Source organism: Cimex lectularius, unplaced genomic scaffold (assembly GCF_000648675.2).
Source record: "Cimex lectularius strain Harlan isolate CLEC.00 unplaced genomic scaffold, Clec_2.1 scaffold374, whole genome shotgun sequence".
Classification (NCBI taxonomy): domain Eukaryota; kingdom Metazoa; phylum Arthropoda; class Insecta; order Hemiptera; family Cimicidae; genus Cimex; species Cimex lectularius.
Window position 1 is genome coordinate 146,010 of NW_019392920.1, and position 22,449 is coordinate 168,458.

At 35.1% G+C, this 22,449-nt stretch overlaps 1 long non-coding RNA gene across 2 annotated transcripts in view; it reads right to left on the reverse strand.

Moving 5' to 3' along the window:
* Positions 1 to 6,226: 6,226 nt before the first annotated feature.
* Positions 6,227 to 22,449, reverse strand: part of LOC112127850 — a 72,414-nt gene continuing 56,191 nt past the window's right edge. The window contains exon 3 of one of the 2 annotated variants that reach the window (XR_002910752.1): positions 6,227 to 6,354. This is a non-coding gene — a long non-coding RNA (uncharacterized LOC112127850). Of the gene's footprint in view, positions 6,355 to 13,657; positions 13,747 to 22,449 lie in introns of those variants that run through there. The other variant, XR_002910751.1, reaches the window with a different exon arrangement.

Here is a 22,449-nt window from a genome sequence, read left to right on the forward strand (position 1 = left end):
CAACGTAGCATATTAGGCCCACTTCTTTACTTGTTATACACCAGTGATTTTCCGAAAATAGATGGAGTAAAAATTGCACGTTTGCAGATGACACGGCGGTGATATTACTAGGACCGACTATCACCCATTCAATCAAAATCCTCCAAAATGCTTGTAATAAGATAAACGAATGGACAAAAAAATGAAAAATCAAGTTAAATCAGCATAAATCAGTTCATGTAATCTTTACAAACAAAAAAAGTGGACCATGTTCCGTCGCTCATAATCGATGGAACTATACCATACAACGATAAAGCTAAATATGTGAAAAAGGCCTTAGATGCCAGCTGAGATAGAAAGAACAGGTGAATAAAAACCATAAAGGACAGAAATAGGTTTAAGGTATAGACAACTATACTGGTTGTTAGGACGTGGCTCCAACCTTGGCTCCAAAATAAAATATTATTATATAAACAAGTCATAAAGCCTATGTGGACTTGATAATCAACTATGAGGTTGTGCCAAACACAGCAATATCAAAATCATACAAACTCTCCAAAATAAAATCTTTCGTAACATATTCAATGAACCTTGGTACATAAGGAATAAGGACTTCCATAGGGATCTTAAGATCCGTGAGGTCACGGCGGAAATACAAAGTTTTGCCGCCAAACACGAGGCTCGCCTCAGCCAGCACGAGAATGTAGAAGCGACCAAACTCTTACTTAACCGAAACACGGTCAGAAGATTAAAAAGAACAAAGCCATATGAACTTGTGTAGTTAGAAGTGAATAGTGAAATGTAAATCTTGCTGTACCAATGGGTTTATATGAATGCAAACATTTATTTATTCTATAATATTATTTTAAAATTAATGGTTGGTCTAATAAAACCAGTTTTAATAAATAAATTTATTTAATTTAAAAAAATTGGAAATATCACAATTAATTAAGGTTTTTAGTTGAGATAAAAAAGTCAATGGCACGAGCGGGATTCGAACCCACGATCTTCGCCTAGATACGCCGCTCCTCTACCACTTGAGCTATCGTGACCTCGATCCACTCGGACACTAACTTCCCATCTCAACCCCACCTTTTGAATTTTCCCTCCTTTTCTATTTTTCAAATATCGTGTAATCTATTTGATTCTCGGCGACAAATGAAATGGCCGCGGAGAGCTTTAGTGAAGGTATACTTCTTTTTAACTTATTAAATTCACTAGTTTTCGTGGTCCGCTTGACTAATTAATATCTTTAAATTAATTAAGGTTTTTAGTTGAGATAAAAAAGTCAGTGCCACGAGCGGGATTCGAACCCACGATCTTCGACTAGATAAGCCGCTGCTCTACCCCTTGAGCTATCGTGACCTCGATCCACTCGGACACTAACTTCCAATCTCAACCCCACCTTTGGAATTTTCCCTCCTTTTTGCTAGTTTTCAAATGTTTTTCCCGCTCGTGAAACTGGCTTTTTTCTCTCAACTAAAAACCTTAATTAATTGAAAGATATTAATTGGTCAAGCGGACCACGAAAACTAGTGAATTTGTTTTAATAGTTTATATGGTGAGAATGATGTGCGAAAATCACCATGATCTAAATGTGGTATAACTGAAACATATCTTTATCACAGCGTATTTATTTGATTAAATAAAAAGTTTTTAAATTTTTTTTACGGTTTAAATGACGATTTAAGATTTTGACGCAAAACGTTAGCTCAAAGAACAAAATACACGTGTGCTGTACAAACGAGTTTATCCTTCTTTCATAAAATCCAAGATGTGGAAGCCATAAGTTTATCTTCAAAAATTGCTTTTTTTCTTTCTTAAAGCACCCTATTAAGTTAATGCGGTTTTCAACTAAAGTGACTCTTAATGCCTTTGTCGCCGCATCTCTTATCCGGTTTCACTCACGCTACGAAAAACTCTTTTCCTCTAATCTCAAGCCTTGATAATTTCCTTTTTCCACGTCAAATAGTCGTATTTTAATTTACGTCAAATTTGAGATAAAAGCAATTTTATCTTTCACTTTCGATTTATCAAGAAAGAACAATTATTTTTGTACGCCTGTTTGTCAGAGCGGGTTTATTCAGCGTATTCTTTTTTTTTGCAATAATAAAAGAGGAGGAAAACCTTGGGAAGAATATCTTCAAACTGCCGAAAAGTGAATCGAAAGGTAAAACAGTAGAGCCATCATTGGATGTTAATAAAGCTTTTACTGTCTTTTGCCGCACAACCGACTTCCGATAAGCTTCAACATATTATATATTTAGGCAAGGAGGATTTTTGCAACGGCCGGATTATCCGGGCGGATTAATCTACGGACTAAACAACCACCTCTTTGTACTACGCGCGTTGTAAATAATTTAAATCGCTCTGAGAAAGACAGCCCGTCGTCCTGGATGAGATAGGGCATTAAACACAATAGAAACACGAGGCCCTGTTGTCGAGTAACAAAAGAAGTGCGATTAATAAACAAGAGTTTTCAAATTGGTTAATAAATGTTATCAAGAAACGAAACCACAATGAGAGAAAAAATGATAACAGTCGACCTATTTTTTTCACAGATTTCCATTTTGGTCTGAAAAAAATTCAATTGGGTTATCCATTTTTGCAAATTGACAATCATTGATTGTGCACGTATTAATGGTATCTTTCATGAAGTAATCTACTGAAAAGCTCTATAATAATTTTTTTTTTATGCTATATATAAATCAAATAGTGGGATGAAATTTAAAAATTTAATCGAACTGAAATGCAGTTAATCTTGCTAAGTATGTTTTATTTATAAATCAGACAAGTAGATTAATAAAAAAACGATGATTGAACGAGCTTTTTTGAAGAGTTATTAAATTAAAAATATAAATTTTGGTGGAAAAAGTTTGAATATATTTAACTGGAGTGAGTACAGGATGATTCGTTGCTGTACGAAAAATTTCGTTAGGTATTTCTAAAACTCAAATTCAAGAAAAAAGTTCTTAGAATGACCACATTGTCCAATTTTCAACCCTTTTCCAGATACTCAACTATCTGCGGTTTTCGTCATAAATCTGCTCTTAATTCTTGGACTATTCATTTTTGGGAAATTAAAAAAATATTTTTTTTCCCATTATATTTCGTGGTCCGACTGACCAAATAACTTCTTTCAACTAATTAATCTTTATGTAAGGTATTGGTTGAAATGAGAAAGTTAGTGTCTCGAGCGGGATTCGAACCCACGACCTTCGGCTTAATACGCTACTGCTCTAGCCACTTGAGCTATCGTGACTTGGATCCACCCGGACACCAACTTGTTTATCCTAACATCACAGCTAAGAATACCTTAAATAAATTGAAAAGAACGTTAAATTTCCTTTTAGAAGACACCCATGTAGAACTTTAAATTTGATTTTTCATCAAAAACAAAGCCTAAATTTGTCAAAAATGCTAAATTTAAAATTAGTAAAAAATACTTAATTGGCAACTTCATTGGACAAATTCATGGTAGAGCTTGGCCAATTTCAAAACAACTTCTTAGTTTAATATTTTCTAGCGGTATACCATTTTCTTTAATTACGTAGAACCAAAATGCAGACATTTTATGCTTAATGAGATAGTGGTGACGGTGTGAAAAAGAGGGTGTAGTATAATTCAACTTTTTGTCTTGTGAAAAAATTATTTCCCAACTTTAATTTAAAATTCACACAAAGAAAAAAATGAAGCAAAACACAAAAGTGACAATACACAAAGCTAACAGCCAAAGTAGAAAAACTGGACAAACTATCTAACTAAACACAGATGAAGGAAATGATAACAATACAGAAGTTGTAAAACCAACTTTGATCAAATAAAAAGACACAACAAAAGAAAAATTCAACGTTTTTACACGTTTCTTTGTTATGCGTTTGCTTTGGTTTTTAAGTGAATTTTTCTTTCTTTTTGTGCTTTCTTATTAAGTTAAAGTTGTAAAATAAATTTTGCCCAGGGTAAAAAGTTTACGAGATTAATCCCATTCCCTCTTTTCACTCCGTCACCACTTTTTTCCCATTTAGCATAAAATTTCTCCATTTTGGCTCGATGTAATTAAAGAAAGGGTATACCACTGGAGTCTTATTATAGGAAGAAATTGTTATAAAATTTTTTCAAATTGACCGGTGATTCTAGACCGTTCTAGATCTTGTTAAAACAAATTTAACGGTCTTTTCAATGCTTTTTTTGAATATCTACAAAAATGAATTCTTCATGAGCTACGAGTAGATTCATGTCGAAAAAAGTAGATAGTTGAAAAAAAAAACGACAACATGAAATGTTGAATATTTGCGAAAGGGTTGAGAATCGAATCATGGTTCATGCGAACTTTGCTGCATTTGAGGTGTAGAAGCACCTTCGTCGTACGAGTAGAGAATCTTATGTATGTATTTCTATGGTGTCAATTGGACAAATATATTTGTCTATTTTTTACTGTTAAATAGTAAGTGGGGCTAATAAGAGCTACTACCAACATAGATTTTATATTTGTTAACCATTCATCATACGAAAAATGTTCGTTTAGATTGAGTCTTTTTACTAATTATAAATTTTACCTTTTTTAAGACATTTCTGTACCCAATATATATATANGAGTGGATCGAGGTCACGATAGCTCAAGTGGTAGAGCAGCGGCGTATCAAGCCGAAGATCGTGGGTTCGAATCCCGCTCGTGCCATTGACTTTTTATCTCAACTAAAAACCTTAATTAATTGTAATATATTAATTGGTCAAGTGGACCACAAAATTAGTGAATATAATGTAGTAAGTAGTCTAGTTTGGGGGGGGGGGTTAATCCCATGTACATAATTTAAGCCTTTAATGTTTTAATCGTTATTTTCGGGTTTAATTTTTAATGTTAAAGATGATTAAAGTTTTATATAAAGGAGTAATGCAAGCTTAAGTAGTTGGATCGTTCGTTTTGTTCTTGGATTTTTGGATATATGTGTATATATATATATATATATAATGTAATTTTGTAAATTTATGTTTATCTTTTCACAATTGTATTGTTTTGTGAAAATTTTTTATGTATTGTTTGTAATAAATCTAGGCCCTGAGGATGGTGATATGAGTCGCCGAAAACTCGGCTGAACCCGGAGGCTGTTCCTTGTTCTTTTATTTCAGCCGTCATTTGACCTCTCGAAGATCCAGCTGTTAACACCATTTTCTGCAGGTCGATAACCTCAACTTCATTAGGTAGTCTAGATTAACATGTTGAGTTTATGTTTTGCTCAGTGCAGTAACTCTATACTGAGGTTATATCTTCGCATTAAAGTGTTAATATTTAATAACAAATCATTTTTTAGTCGTTTATCTAGATATATTTAACACTCCTTATTCAGGACAAATCAAAGTGCTGTTAATAAAACTTTGAAAGTGACGAGAATACTTTCAACTAATAGAACATCCACCATTTGTACAGGTTAATTCCTAACCTTCTTGAAGCAAAATGTTCCATCTTCACCCTTATCCTAATGAAAATTGAGCAGTGATACATCAGATGCCTCCAGTCTTGAATTGAAGCATCGCATGGGCAAGAAGGATCGTTGACGGCTGTTGCCATGCCCGCTTAATGTCTGTGTCGACTGTGCAGTACTTTCGAAACCGGAGCGGATTCATGATCGTATAGTAGAGAAAAATAATTTCGCGTATTTGCCATTTTGGGTCTTTTCCTTACATTTCCTCGTACGTAAGTTCTTGGAACCCTAGTAAAGCTTGTGTCAATGCAGCCGCTTTTGCTGTCAGGTCTTCTTCCTCATTTCCTAGGCATGTGTGTTTTGACCCGTGTAAATGAGATTGCCCAGCCTACGCCCTCGAGATCTCATACCTCTTTCCTGATGTTATGTGCCATTTGGGTAGCTTCTTAATTATGAGCAACAACGTCGGGTTGTTGGTATTAATTGAAACTGTTCTGTTAGATGTTGGAATCTGTAAGCGCATCCAATGTAGTCTCTTGAATATAGGCAGAAGTTTTTTGAATGATAGTCGGTCAATTTATGTAAGAAGGATGTGTGTATATGTTTGTACAGTACATCTAGTTAAGACACTACATATATGCATGTATTTATTTGCGTGAATGATGGGTTGACGTCGAGGTTACGAACACTCTTTTCTCCTCAGTATTATTTCGGGTACTATGATCCAAGACACTTAGATTAGGCTATTGTTTCTAATAATATTTGATTTATATTATATTACAAATATATTTATTACAAAAAATGGTTGAATGGATGTTTTTACCTTTGCCGAAGGGTGGACTCTTCCAGCTGTTCCCTGACGAGGTCGTCCCATCCGTTGCCTCCCTGCCAGACCAGACCGACCTGGTGGCTCAGGATCGGCAAATTGCAGACGAAACATATTGCAGTCATCGTCCTGCGAACCCAAAAAATTACTAGACAAATATTTAGTGAGCAGAGACCGGGAGCTCGGTCGGCCCCGGGACGTCGTTCGAGGTGGTCGTAAATCGTCGACGACGCACGTGGCGTGTCGTTGTAGCGTTAAACGTGAGATTTATGCTTCCCGGTGTCTACCACGTTGCTGTGCAATTACCGAGTTTCGTGTTTATAGCTAATTAATTAGCCGTGAAGCCAATATCTTCCCGTTTAACTCTTGTTACAAACGAGCTCACGACAATTGAGGATATCGTAAAACATGCACCATGCAAAACACAAACAGAGATGTGAAAAAATCATGCGAAACAAACCACAACAACCTAGGCTATGTTCTAAAGCCCTTCATCAATTTCTGTTTTCAGAAACCGTTCCAACTTTTGCTCTTGCAAGCCGTTCCAACGTGGACTGTTCGGCAAAATTGGAAGGGTGGTGATGTAATAAAAAAGTTTTAGCTGGTTAAATTTATCGGTAAATGACAAGCTGCACACAGTATTCACACAGTTTGTAATAACTGCCGATTTACGGCTTTCGAAGTCAAACAATAAAGCACCAAGACATTTTCCTTCAAATCAGTAGTCGGAAATTACTAATCTTTAGGTATTACAAATAGGTGAAAAAGATAGATAAAAAGTACAGTGAACCAGAAGAACATAGTTTTATTGCCAACATTTTATGTTTACATTATAGCTATTAAATTTATAATTTAGTTTAAATTAAAAAAAAATTAGTCAATAATTTTTTGACATAACTCAGCAATAAAACAAGTTACTCTGGTTTGACCATTCTTTTTATTACTATTACATGTTTACAATATGTTATATACTATTGTTATTATGATTAGCCCGCCTATGTTATAAGCAGAGCGATATTTATTGTATACCTTTAACGTTTTTGGATACGGTAACTCTTTTTTTTATTTAGTTTTTAGTATGCAAATGGTTTAATGAAACTTTTAGTTAAACTTTTTATAAATAGGTAGATTATTGAATTGATAAAACAAACTGCGCATAAACTACAGATTCATATTCTATTCGTACATACGTATGTATTAGATATTAAAAATTTTAGAAGAAATAAGCACAGAATATATGTACGAAAAAATTTTAAAATGTATATAATGAAAACTGTACCTGCATAATAAAAGTTAATGGAATGTAAAAGTAAACAATGCTTGTATGGTTTACATAGGAATAAGGTACATAATGTAAAATCTAAATGAACTTTGTTAAATGTATGCTTTTACATTTATTGTTTTTTTTCCTGTTATGCACATAACATGGATTTATGTTCCTCTTACGTACGTATAACCGATCCACGACTGGAAACAGACTCAAGTTTGGCCTTGGGGTGGAAAGTTTGAATCAAAATCTTTCTGATTTTTTAAAACAACGTCTCGGATCGATTTATCTAATTTGCTTGCTCAAAAATTATTCACGGTTTAGTCGAGATACTTTTTCATTACTCCAACGTTTTGCATATCGATGCTAGAAAAACATTGTTTAGCATAACGTATTAGCGTTTGGCAATATTTGAGGAAAACATTTCCCGACTAGTAACGGGAAAAACATATCTCAAATATTGACGTGGGGTCTCTTTATAGCATACGGAAATAAAGGCATAGCGAGAACGGCCGATAAATGTAGCACCCTCGGGTTTTAGCCGACAGAGCTAAAAATAAATCTGAACATCAAACGTTGACGAATTTTGAGTTTTACAAAAAAATCACTGATCTTTTTATGTATTAGCTAACGAGCTAAAATAGAAGTGCTTACCTTCTCCAATTCGAATTTTTAAAGGTACCGGTATAAAGATTAATATTTAATGTTTTTATTAAATTATAAAAATTTGTTGCTACATGTAGTTTTTTTTAAATATTTCAATTGATTTTTTTAGGAGGAGGGGGAAGAGTGATTTCATCAATAAATAAGTCACACGTTAAAAGCTTTAATGTGTTTTTTTGTCCATAAAAGGGTTTACATATATTTATTAGGATCGTGAATTGTTGATTTCCAGTTAACAGAAGGTTAATTCGTAATTTGCTCCGTTCCAGGCCAATTATTCTCAGAGAGGTGGTCTGCATATAAACATGTTTGTTTAAAATTCAGATGAAATCATTTCCATGTGAAAGTAACCGGAGCGAAGCACGTTTATATCCTGACTCTGAGGGGCTCGTACGACCGTGGCCAAATCCATTCATCACCCGTCTAATCTCGTCGTTTTCGACGTAAGTTTCAATTACTTTTCGAGTAAAAAATCAAGTCCGTCGTCGATCGCGAGCGGTCGGACAATCGGTCGAATTTATTTCGAAATGTCGTGCCCGGTTTTTGCGTGCTCTCCTAAAACGTTTAGACCCTCTCTGCTTTTTTTTGTTCTCTATAAACAGTGATTTGATTCATCACCTTTTTCCTCTTGATATAAGCCGATTTGAGGCCAGGAGGCTAAATCTCGTACCTGCCTTTTTGCAAATTAAAGGCAAAAACAACAACAAGTAAATCTTTTCACCTGGCCGCAAGGATTTAATCTTCTCGGAAAATCGATTCAATTCAATTTAACACAATTTAGTTCTTACCGGGAGCCGGTTTAAATCCTTGGGTAATTTTTCGCCTCCTTTCGAAGCAAATCATCTATTCATAAAACGTTGGTATAAATTCAATTCAGCGGATTTATAATTTGATTCTGATAATTTTGGTCTGTCAGACGCGTTTCGGCTCTCGCCATGTTCGAGTGTTTGTGCGATTGTTGTAAGGAAGGTGTGTATCGGCGTTTGTCTGTCGGTTCTTCCTGCTGCATATGTTGTTTCGTATATTTCCGAGATTTGAAATAGGTCAATTTGGGGGCGTCAGTGGTCGCAACGGTTTAGACGTTGACACGGCGCTAGTCATTGTAAGGTGAAGGTCCCGGGTTCGAATTCAGCGACATACTGGCTTTTTTTTCAAAAACACCGGCCCTCTGAGGGTTCTCAATGAATTTTTTGTCCTTTTTGTGTCATGTAGCAATTTCAAGCTTGATTGTTAAAGATTCGGGGTGGGTTTTTTTGAGCCCCTTAATTTTATTTTACATTAGGGCGATTTTGCGTAACGTTAGCGTAGACGATAACGCTAAATTGATTGAAGTGCGCATGCGCAGATTTAACTGTCTTGGAATGGCGTGCTTGTTAACGGGTGACGGTAAAATAAACAAAGTAGTGTTTTGTTGCAGATGAAGGTTTTTGTGCTTATTCAATAAAAACGATCGAGAATAATATTTTTTTAAATTCTATTTTTTGCTATACTAAGTAATAAAAGGGAGATTTTGTATGAATGGTAACTCTATATTGATTGAAGTAGGCATCCGCAAATTTAACGGAACGCTATCTGAAATAGCGTACGTTAGTTGTCTAACAGCTGGGCTTCAAACACTGGGCCAGTAGATGGTCCAACCTTGGCCCAGGATTGGGTCAGCATGGCCTCAATGTCGAGGAAATCGCTGATGCAGCTTTGTATTTGGCTAGGGTGTATAATTGCTTTTACATTTATTGGGGGAAACTTGGTTGGAACCAAAAAAAAACCATGGCCGACCAATGTTAGCCCAGTGTGTGGCATGTCACCTATCTCATCGCATTTTGTTCGCCCATGTTGTCCTCCTTTGATGTGTTTAGTGAGATCGCTCCCAAAACCATGTTTCCCAACATGATTGCCAACCTCAGCCAAAATGGCTATTGAAGGCCATCTACTCTTTGGGTCAGAGTGAAGGGGCCATTAGGATAGCGTGCTTGTTACGGTTGACGGTAAAATCAACAAAGTAGTTTTTCCTTGGAGATTTTGACTAATTAAATATATATATATATACACCAATTGTTTATTTTATAGTTAGCATTTTCCAATTAGTTCCGTTGCAGTAGTAGTTTCTTGAGTCCCGACTCCTAAGAATGTATTTTGCTGTTTCAACTTTCAAATCTTTAGCTGTTTTATTTACATACCAGCAGGAATGACAGTTAACTAGAAATACAGCAGCCTTATTCATATTTCTTTCAATAAATATTATCAACATCAAATAGACCATAACAATTGTGTAAAACAGACCCTTTGGCTGAACCGCCTAAATATAATTTAAAAGCTAAAATTTTATGAGGCAGGTACAGAATGTGGTTATTTTATACCCGTATGTATATGGTTCTATATACTATAATAATCACTATAATATTTAGTCTTTCCTAAAATTACTATGCTAAACAAAAAGCATTAAAATTTTTTTTGACACTTTTCGTCCTCAATTTCATTTAAACTGAACTTGCCCCGAATGCCCCAGTAATTAATGAGCTTCAAAAATTATCATGTTTTCACATGCCATACTATCGACAGCAATCAATGTAAAATCTATGACATCCGTGAACGGTGTCTTTGTTTGCAAGAAACGACCATACCATGAACTAAAACCAACTCTTCAGGAAACTTAGCGTTAGCGGCAAAATACGTTATGTAAAAGTCTTCAAATTGCGTTAGTCTGATTGGAAACCCGTTAAATATAACGACAATATTAAAATAGCGGAAACGTTAAGCAAAATCTCTTTATTAAATGGCTTTATTGTTTTTCGTATTAGTCTTTTTTTTCTTCCTGTCACTCCGATCTATTCCGCATTCACATTCTTTATATTATTGTTGTCTTGGTGATTAATCTTGTTTTTATTTTTTTGTATCAGTAGTTTTGCAACTGTTTCGTGACCTCCAGTGCAGTTTTTGTACCTAATTAAAAACAAATAAAAAAATAGATTAGTCCATAATTTGTTGATTCATCTTTTGTGTGGTTTTTTGTATTTGTAAAGCTACGGTTCAATTGGCTTTCGAAGGAAACGATTTTTCCATATAAATTTATGTATTTTTCAAAATAAACGTTTTTTGTTTACGCACTCACATGCATGCTCCAAGAGCGTAAAAGATTTACTTGTTATTGCAAACAGTTCAAAAATTTTTTACTATCGAACAAAATATTTATGATAGTATTGCATCACATAAATATCAATTCAAATCGCTGTCAATTAGTAATTACGTAAAAACACTAAAGAAGACAGCAGTAAATCAACTGATTCATTGTTTGAGCATTTAAAAATTTGTCACTTTGGTATGCTTATGAAATCATCTCAAAAATTCAAAATTTTGAAATAACTCCCTAATTTATGGTAAGAAAGGTGTTTGAGAACTAAAATTTTTTACATCTTCTATGCGATCGACCAGCCATATTTAACAAATTCTCATGGATCAGAGCTGTGGCCATAAAATAAACATTGCTGTTGTATCAGCGCCATGCTTTGGACGTCTTCTTCAGGGTGTACAGAGATTTTGCCACCCCCTCCTAAATTTTAACATTACATATACATTGATACATACAATACATTGGTCCAATAATATTTAAAGAAAAAGAAAAAATGTTGTCTAACAAAAAAGAAAGGGATCGATTGTGTCAGTGTCTAAGTAGGAAAAAGCTTAATTTTCTTATAGACAACGTCCATGTGATATATATGTATCAGTTAAATGTATTTTTATTATTTATTTATTAGAGTTAATGTTAATTAATATTAATGTTAGTGTTAATTTAAAAAGAAGTAAAGATGGAGGTTTTTTGTTATTTAACATGTGCAAAAGTTATTAAATTATGACTAGGTGTCAGTTATCAAAGAATCTGTGATGTAAAAATGTAATTTAAGTAAAATTGTTTTCTGTAGTTACTAAAGAAGACGACATAACGTTGAAAGCTAGGCGTTGACCCAGAAGCATTGTTTTATGGCCACCTAATCCACAAGAATCTAAAATTTTTGTATATATTATTTTTATATCTGTTTAAATTAAACGTTATATTGTATCTATTAGGTTTGGTGTCCGTTGACCAAATAAATTCTATTTAATCAATTAATCTTTAATTAAGGTTTCCGTTGAGATAAAAAAGTCAGTGTCAGGAGCGGGATTCGAACCTATGACCTTCGGCTAAATACGCCGCTGCTAGCTTAGCTAAATAGCCATAGCTGAAGGTCGTGGGTTCGAATCCCGCTAATGTCACTGACTTTTTTATCTCAAGCAAAACCTTAATTAAAGATTAGTTATATTGCATATTTTACTGTAGGTCTTGAATCTATAACATATTGCATTAGTATTTTATTCGAAATGATGATAAAAACTGAAGACCTTTTGAATATTGAACATTCTACTTTTTCTGGTGTTTTAAGTTTTAAAAAAATGTAAAGTCTAACTTAAAACTAAATTGAATTTATAAAAAAATACTGGTATATTCAAAATACCAGCCATGCTTGATGTAATGACATTTCTCTTCGTTAAGAATAAAACATGCTTTGCATAAAAAAACACAGTAATTTGCTAAAAACCTAAAAACTCTTTTGTATCTATTACTTACTATACGTTACCTCTCTTATATACTAACTGTGCTTTTCAGTGAGCTTCTCTTTTTCAACATACATTAAGAAAGCATAAAAAATTCATGCTAAAACTAGTCAAAACAGGGCGATTGAAAGCACCAAAAGCATCGAGCGATAAAAGCACAGTGTACTTGAATTTTAACTTTTACGTTGAAGACAAATTTAAAAGTTTACAGCTCGAAAATTTTTGATGTTTTAAGCCTGTATGCATAAAACAGAGTTCTAACCCAATTTCCAGTTCAAAAATTTTTAAACACGTGTTAAACTACATTTTGAACCAATTCGATTTATATCTCCATGTATTTTAAATTTGTTTTAATATGTATATTTGTGAAATGGATAATTTTCTTCTAATTTGAGTGTAATTTTAATAACTAAACTACAAACGCTTCAACTCAGAATCTAGAGAAATTATCGTGTCTAGGTCTGCTAGATGCAGAAGAGTTGTCTCAAATATGACTGTCTGCCTAGTTTTATGTTTTCTCAGCAGTTTGCAGTATACCAACAAGTGCAGCAGACCAGGATGATCTCAGCATGATTTTACCTCTGAAAATCAGTTTTTAGTTTTCTCTGAACTTGTTTAACTATTGTTATTTAAATTTAGTTATTCAATGTAGATGGAGAGCTAAAAACCAAGTATTTCGTTTCAATAGGGCTGGAAATTGGCTCAGAATATCGATCTTACACCGGCTGCTATTGAATAGTACATATCGTGAATAGTGTGACGTTGTGCAGCTTGGTCATGTGGCCGGTGCGATTGCGCTTACTTCAATCCGTGTGCATCGTGTCCTCTACCAGAAACGGAAGTACAAGAATGGTCGCAATAGATAAAATATATAATAATATTATATTAAAAAAAATAATAGTGATTGTTGTGGATTGTGACCTGTAGGTCCGAAGCCTTGGGGAGGATCTCGCCATGACTCATGCTTGATTCTCTCACGCCACCTCTGGCGTGACGACCCAACTCTGCCGAATTAGACAAATCTTTTTACTCGAAAATAATGTTTTGGTGGTAACTTGTAACATCATTTCTGGCGAGGAGCGAAACACGCTAAAAAACAACTCTGAAATACTATGTTTCGCTCCTTTCACAGAAAATATGTCGTTTTCATGGATATTTCAAAGCCAAACTCAGCTGGAAATTCACGACATCGATTACAATCGGATTAAAAAAGTTAAAAAAAAACAGGATATAAAAATGCAGGACAGCCTCCAATTGAGCATTCTTGCGAAGAAACTTCAAAATGATTGATGTCACGAGGTTTAAGAATTTGTTTTAATAATTAATAATAAATAGTACAAATATCTTAATTATTTTTATTTACAAGCTAAATTCGTATTCAATTGAATTGATTATAGATATAGAATTATATGATTATAGATAAAAACAAAAAAGTAGGTTAATTTATTTATTAATGAGATATTTATTTATCTCAAATTTTTATACTCCATGGAATTATTGTGTGGACTGCCATAGAGCAGGACCCACCCTCAAATGCCTTGTTAATCACACTTTTTGAGTGTGCTGTATATCAGTATTTATTAGCAAAACATAATGTGTATGTACACAAGAGTTAAATAAAATAATTAATAAAAAAAATTGAATTTCGTGAAGGTTTTTGTGCTTATTCAATAAAATCGATCGAGAGTAATATTTTTTCTATAATTCTATTTTTTGCTATACTAAGTAATAAAAGGGAGATTTTGTATGAATGGTAACGCTATATTGATTGAAGTACGCATGCGCAAATTTAACGGAACGCTATCTGAAATAGCGTACGTTGTTTGTCTAACAGCCCCTCTGCACTTGGGCCATGGCAGGCCAATACTTTGGTCACTAAGATGGGATTCACACACTGGGCCAGAAGATCGTCTAACCTTGGCCCAAGATTGGGTCAGCATGACCTCGATGCCTATTACTTTTCCTGTGCCTTGATGGATATCGAGGTCGAGGAAATCGCTACTGCAGCTTTCTATTTGGCTAGGCTAGGCTAGGCTCCCAGCTTCCCGTAATCTCCAAAAGCACCTACACATCCTAGAATACTGACTTTGACAGTTGAGAATCACAATCAACGAAACCAAATCAACAAACGTAATATTTACCCTAAACAAAAAAACGATCCCACCAGTATACCTCAACAACGTTCCCATCCCAATTGCGAACCAAGTACGATACCTCGGACTTACCTGGATAATAACGTGGAACCCCCATACAGGTCTTATGCGCACACTGTAACATACGATTTTTCATGCTTAAACGATTATTCGACAAACGATCAAAACTCTCACTAACAAACAATAGAAAACTTTACATTGCCCTCCTGGCCCCCATTTGGACTTACGGAGTTGAACTTTACAAAACTGCTAAACGTTCCAACCTCAATCGAATCCAACCCCTTCAATCCAAAATCCTCAGAACAGTAGTCAACGCCCATTTCTATGTATCCAATCACATAATCCATACCGACCTAAATGTCCCTCTTGTTAGCGAGCTAGCCCAATCCGGCTACAAAACGTTCCATTTACTACCCCATCATCCGAACCCTTTCGTCAAAAACCTGTGATCCACCACATTATATAATAATCCCAACAGAAGACTGAAGCGTCGGTGGCCCCGACTTAACCCTAGACATCGGTCTCCTAGGACGAAGTCCATCTCGCTCATCGTATTGATGTACTACCGGCTACCGTCACTGGACGGTAGCTGTTCAAGCTTTCATGCTACTCTTATTATTGTTTATATGTAAATATTATGTTTTCCTTGTTGCATCGAAGAATGCACTTTAAAAAAAAGAAAAAAACAATAAAACAAAAAAGTATTTGGATAGGGTGTATAATTGCTTTTTACATTTATTGGCAGAAACTTGTCTGGAACCAAAAAGTCCCATGGCCGACCAATGTTAGCTGTTTAGTGAGATAACTCCCAAAGCCAATTCTCCCAGACACCATTGCCAACCTCGGCCAAAATGGCCATTACAGGCCATCTACTGACGGTAAACGAAGTAGTTTTTGCTTAGAGATTTTGACTACTTGCAAATAATGTATATGTACAAATATAACAAATTTTTTTTTTTTTTTTTTTTTTGGCGTTATGAACTATGCATATTAGCCATGTGACAATTCATATATGTGTGTTCAAATTGGGGGGGGGGGGTTATTGTGAAAAAAGGGCCAGAGGCGACGGTGGGAATCGAACCCACGACCGCGGCGTGAGAGTCTCTCATGCTAACCACTCGGCTACCGCGGTCCCCCAACAAAATTGTTCATTTTATAGTTACCATTTTCCAATTAGTACATGTTTTCATGAATCGCGATTCCTAAGATGTATGTTGTGTTCCTCCATTAAAATATTTGTCGTTTTATTTAAGTACAATCAGAAATGTTTGTTAATAGAAATTCAGCAACGTTATACAACTTCCCTTCAGCAATTGTATTTTAAAAACAATTTAAATGCAAAAATTTTACCAGACAGGTATATATGGTTTATTAACTACATTGTAATATTTTCGTTTTTCCTAAAATTGCTTACCTAAGCTAAAAACTTTTTTTCTTAATAGTTTTTTACACTTTTCATCCTTCATTTCATTTTAACTAAACTTGCCCAGAATCGCCGGGTAATTAATGATTAATTTGCTATGTTAGAGCTTCTGAAACTATCACTTCCTCAGCATTTGCCAAACTATCTTCATCAATCAAGAAAAAATCTATAAAATCCGTAGCGGTGGCCTTTGTTTACAAGCTTGCAAGATACTGCTATAAATTAATCTACTGCTAACTCCGCAGGAAGCTTTGCGTTAGTGGCAAAATCCATTATGCAAAAAGCCTTTAAGTAACGTCAACGTTATTTGAAATACGTTAAATATAATGGTGACTTTGAAATAGCTGAAACTTTATGCAAAATCTTTCCAATATTAATCAACTTTTCAATTTATTTTCTACGACATTCTTAAAAAATGATAAATTCTGTGAGATTGTTTTTATAGCAATTGTAAGTTTTTGGCCGTAAATCAACTGTTCTACCTCTTATATGTATACGATGTAAAATAATAAAAAGGACGTTTTATCCAGACGTAATATGATATTTTTTAAAAGTGCAATATGAGTTCCAGTAATAACTTTTGTTTTATTTGTGTTTAAATTATGGTTCTAGGCGTTCCTCGAACCGGCGCGGTCGCAACCCACTGACATTCTTCCCGACCACATGGGCCTTGATTTTTATCTACAAAGCCACAACTTTTAATAAATAGACATTTGACCGCGGCCTCTTCTCCTACGGTCCGACAATAACAGTATTACTATAATTACAATTACTACTACTATTACAATTTTTGATCTTCTTTAATATGGTTTGCATTAAAGTAGGAATGTTGTAAGTAATATAACGACAAAATTACATATACTTAGTTTCAAAGAAACTACAAAAAATATGAGAGTCCTGTTCTGAAGCCACTCGACGAAAATGGTTTAATTTTATGAGCAAAACCATGAAATAAATTGTTAGTTAAATTTTATGACTAAAACCGTATAATAAATTGTTAGTTAAATTCATTATATGAAAACATGGTATTCCGGTGTTTTGTTCAATTTTCTACCAAACTCAATTAATTAAAGTTTTAGGTTGAGATAAAAAAGTCAGTGTCACGAGCGGGATTCGAACCCACGACCTTCGGCTTGATACGCCGCTACTCTACCACTTGAGCTATCGTGACTTCGATCCCCTCGGGCACCAACTTCCCATCTCAACCTCACCTTCGAATCCCGCTCGTGACACTGACTTTTTTATCTCAACCTAAAACTTTAATTAATTGAATTGTATTAATTGGTCATGCGGACCACGAAAAATAGTGAANTTGTCTTCGACTGTACTCGATGCGACGCGACGAAAATCTGGACAGTGGGGATCGCAGAGCGCAGAGTAGGGTAGCGTGGCATAGCATCGGGTAATGTGCACGGGGGTAATGCAACCTTATGGAAAATCGGAGTTTGGATTTGCGTCGGGTAGCGTCGCATGGCGTAGCATCGGGTAAGTGTGTTTCTGGCTTAAGTGTGTTCCCCGCTTTACTCGTCGAGATCTGCCTTGAGATTTGTTTATTATTTATTGACAAATTTATTGTAAAAATTCAGGATCATCTATTGCATTAATCTTGTGATATGATAATGAAAAAATATGTTTAAATTGTTTTTAGTTTGTATAAATTGTACTTAAAATCTTATTGTAATATTTTCACTGTATCTATTATATTTATTGAGAACAGAAATTGTATCGAGTATTTCCAATAAATAAAGATATCAGATTTTGCGATGGAGATTGAATGGAAGTATGAAAGCGATGACCGCACAAAGTGGAGCAACATGTCAATCCCAACTTGGGGAGACGGAAACTGTTGCCTCTCTCTCTTCGTATACCTTCTATTTCTCCACATCTAACGCACGATGAAAAAGTCTCTTTCACATCCCATCGCCCAAATATTGTTCAAAACAAATATCACGACCCGCCGGCTAATACCAATATTTGAAGAGCGGCTTCTCTTTATTGTTTTTTTTTTCTAGAGGAAAAACAGGTAACTATACGTCGTTGACTCAATAACCTCACGACTATAGGATCTTCAAATTTTGTGTGTGTGTGTGTTATTTGGCGCTGATCAACAATATACATACTGATACTATACGAGGTAAAACACGAAGAAAAAAAACAAATTTTCTTATTAAACACAACAAGCTCAGTTTATAAAGGGTAATTAATATTTGAAACATTAGCAATAATAATGACACAGCTTGCACGCGCGCCGCAAACGTTAATAATAAGCTGAATTGTTTAATTTCCAACCTCAGGTCAAAAAACTGTCAGAAACTAACACAGTTTATTTACATACGTCTGTCTGGATCATAGGATCGCTTCCACTACAGGCATTTCACTCAACGATGACATAAACGGTGCTGAAATTCATTGTACGTTTTGATGCTGAGTAGAAAACCGTCACAACCGTGACCTCGCAATTCAATTCGCCGAAGGCACAAACGTCTAGCCTGAAGGTATTTATAACTCGAATTACCATTAGGATCGGTTTGTTTGCTAAATTAGACCCTTTGTGGAGTGGGATGTCTGATGCATTGCCACTGTATTGGATTCACGGCCGGAGAAAACCCGTCCTAATCATCCTGCATAATGATCAAAAAGCATAGTGCTAGGATTGTTTATACGGATACCGGTCACACCGTGAGTACGAGGGTCCGAGACTGCAGGAAAAGCATAAATGATCGTTTGAATAATGCAAACGTTTGTGAAAAAAATAAGAGCCTCCGTACAAATGTTTGAAGGTTGCATTATTTATCTTCGGACTCATCATACGCGTGTTTGAATATCTGTTTGGAAATTCATATATGCTGGCTGGCACAAAACAAAAATCTACCTTCTGTGATTTCCATCGATAACACTCATAAAGCCTGTATGAAATTTTCATGTATATGTGTTTTCCTCGCCTTCACATTTCGATAATGAATTCTTCCAAGGTTTAGAATTTACTTCTTAGCTGTAGCCTTATTACCAACAGCTAAAATATCTCACTTTGTGTTAGATTATCGAACACGCATTTATTTACGAATACTCCGGATCTCGGTACCGTCTGGATGAAAATACACATTCAATTGTTATCTGCCATGCTTTTGACTTATTTTAAGGTCATCATCAAGGCAAATCAATCTTAATAATGGCGACATAATAATGCTTTTAGAAATAAATTCAATTTATTTGAAGATAGACTTAGTTCCAACATTGCCAAGGAGACCCATTATAATAAAACCCTATTGCATTAACAGTAATTCGAACCAAAAACCAAAAACTGATCGAGAAAAAAGATACTCTCCCCAACCACAATCTGCATTAATGTATCATATCCTAGGAAACCAAAAACCCAAACCGCTCAAAATATAAGTTCTAAAATCAGACATAAATCACATAGAACCACAAAACCAACAATTAAATAAAAAGGAAAAACAATCGTAAAAACACAACTCACAAGTAATAGCAACACTTAACAAAATCATAAAAAAGGTAAAAGCTTAATAAAAAAATGTGAAGGCTACCCTTCTTGAATTAAAAAAAATCATCCAACCCAAAAACCTACCACTCAAAATAGATTCAACTACTATAAAAAACATAGAAAATACCATTAAACTATCCTCAAATTTACTTTAATAACAATATAAGCTCTCTCTACCAAGAGTATAATAAATTATACGTATATGCTATATGCTACCGTCAACCCGTAATACTGAGAGAGAAAAACTTAGTTGATTTTATAAATCGTTATAACTTTCTTTGCAGGTAGACGAAGTCCCATCAACGCTAAGGACCGGCTAAGAAAAACTTATGTCAATTTGTAGACATCTTTAACCGTTTCTTGCCCTACGTTGACTTAGGGCAACACCAAATTTGGAAAATTTCCTAAAGCTTAGCTAATCCCATGAGTTTAGGGTGGGTGCAGTGTTTTTCCTTCCATGTTTTCATCCCGTGTATTGGCGACACTGATTGTTTTGGCGCCAATCTGCAATTTACTCCTTGGGCTCTTACCATCATTTACAAAAAGTGAATCTACATGCTCACCCCACCTTCAACATTTCTATAAATTTGTCATATCCAGTTTATTATTTCTTGCTCAAAGTTGTTTCAGAGCCCTGCCAACTTTAGCCATTTTGTTTAAGGTTAGGAAGAAATCCCGTGAGTTTTGAGCTGGCGCAGTGTTATTCCTGGTCTGTTCTCGCTCGTGTATTGGTAACATTGATTTTTTTGACGCCAATCTGCAATTTATTCCTTGGCCTCTTACCATCATTTACAAAAAAGTGAATTTACATGATCACCCCATCTTCAACATTTCTATAAATTTGTCATATGCAGTTTATTATTTCTTGCCTAAATTTGCTGCAGAGCCCTGACAACTTTAGCCATTTTGTTTAAGGTTAGGAAGAAATCCCGTGAGTTTTGAGCTGGCGCAGTATTATTCCTGGTCTGTTCTCGCTCGTGTATTGGCAACACTGATTTTTTTTGGCGCCAATCTGCAATTTATTCCTTGGCCTCTTACCATCATTTACAAAAAGTGAATTTACATGATCACCCCATCTTCAACATTTCTATAAATTTGTCATATCCAGTTTATTATTTCTCGCTCAAAGTTGTTTCTGAGCACTGCCAACTTAGTTATTACTGCTCTGTTCCCGTTCGTGTATTGTCAACACTGATTTTTTTTGGCGCCAATCTGCAATTTATTCCTTGGCCTCTTACCATCATTTACAAAAAGTGAATTTACATGATCACCCGATCCTCAACATTTCTATAAATTTGTCATATCCAGTTTATTATTTCTTGCCTGAATTTCCTACATAGCCCTGACAAATTTAGCCATTTTGTTTAAGGTTAGGAAGAAATCCCGTGAGTTTAGAGCTGGCGCAGTGTTATTACTGCTCCGTTCCCGCTCATGTATTGTCGACACTGATTTTTTTTGGCGCCAATCTACAATTTACTCCTTGGCCTCTTACCATCATTTACAAAAAGTGAATCTACATGCTCACCCCACCTTCAACATTCTTATAAATTTGTCATATCCAGTTTATTATTTCTTGCCTGAATTTGCTACATAGCCTGACAACTGTAGCCATTTTGTTTAAGGTTAGGAAGAAATCCCGTGAGTTTAGAGCTGGCGCAGTGTTGGTCCTGCTCTTTTCCCGCTCGTGTATTGGCAACACTGATTTTTTTGGCGCCAATCTGACAGCACGGGATTTCCCGCTAATCTTTTAACAAAATTGCTAAAGCTCGTCTTGCTCTAAGAAAACATTATGCCATAAAGGGTTAAGATTGTATTGCCCTAATGATGACCATAAAATAGGTCGAAAGCTAAGCAGATAATAATTGGATTCGTCCTGTCTATTCCGAGTATTAGTGAAAAAAATTCCTAATTTTTAATAAAACGTTTTAGACGTTACGTCGTACTAGTTGTAATGTTATATCTTCAATTTTTGTAAACATACTTTATGAAAAACATCCCGACAGACTCGGATATGGGACGATTGTTGAAAATCGGATTAGGGAAAATAATTGCTCAAGTCGGGGAAATGATATACGTGCGCTTAATGATTTCTGTTGAGCGTATTGGGCTGTAAAAAAGGTATTATTGCGTAATGTCTTCTCTGAATCCCTGTCATAGGGGGTGCCCATTTGACGGCAAAGACAGGGGGTTACTAACATACATCAAGGAAAGCCACTCATTAGGCTTTAAGGGGATTTTCACTCTAATTGGGCTTGTGTACGTTTCTAGAGAGAAAAATAAAGAGCGAAGGGACGGAGAGTCAAAGAGACGAGGGGAAAACCGTCTGTGCAGTCGACAAAACGAAGGAACAAAAATTAATGATTGAACACGTCGATATAAAATGTAAAAATAGACGTATAGTTAGACCAGAATTGTCTGTTTCTGCAGCAATAAATCGTGTTTTCTCATGTTTCAGACGTTTGTGCAGTTTGTTTAATTCCGGGTAATATTTAATTAAAGCGATCAGAATTTGTGCCGTGTATCATGTTATTACATATTGAAAGTGAAAACTCGACCGACGTGTCATTTTATTACCCGCCCTTTTTACTACGTTTCATAAAATTCTTTCCCGTCTGATATTTCTTCCCAA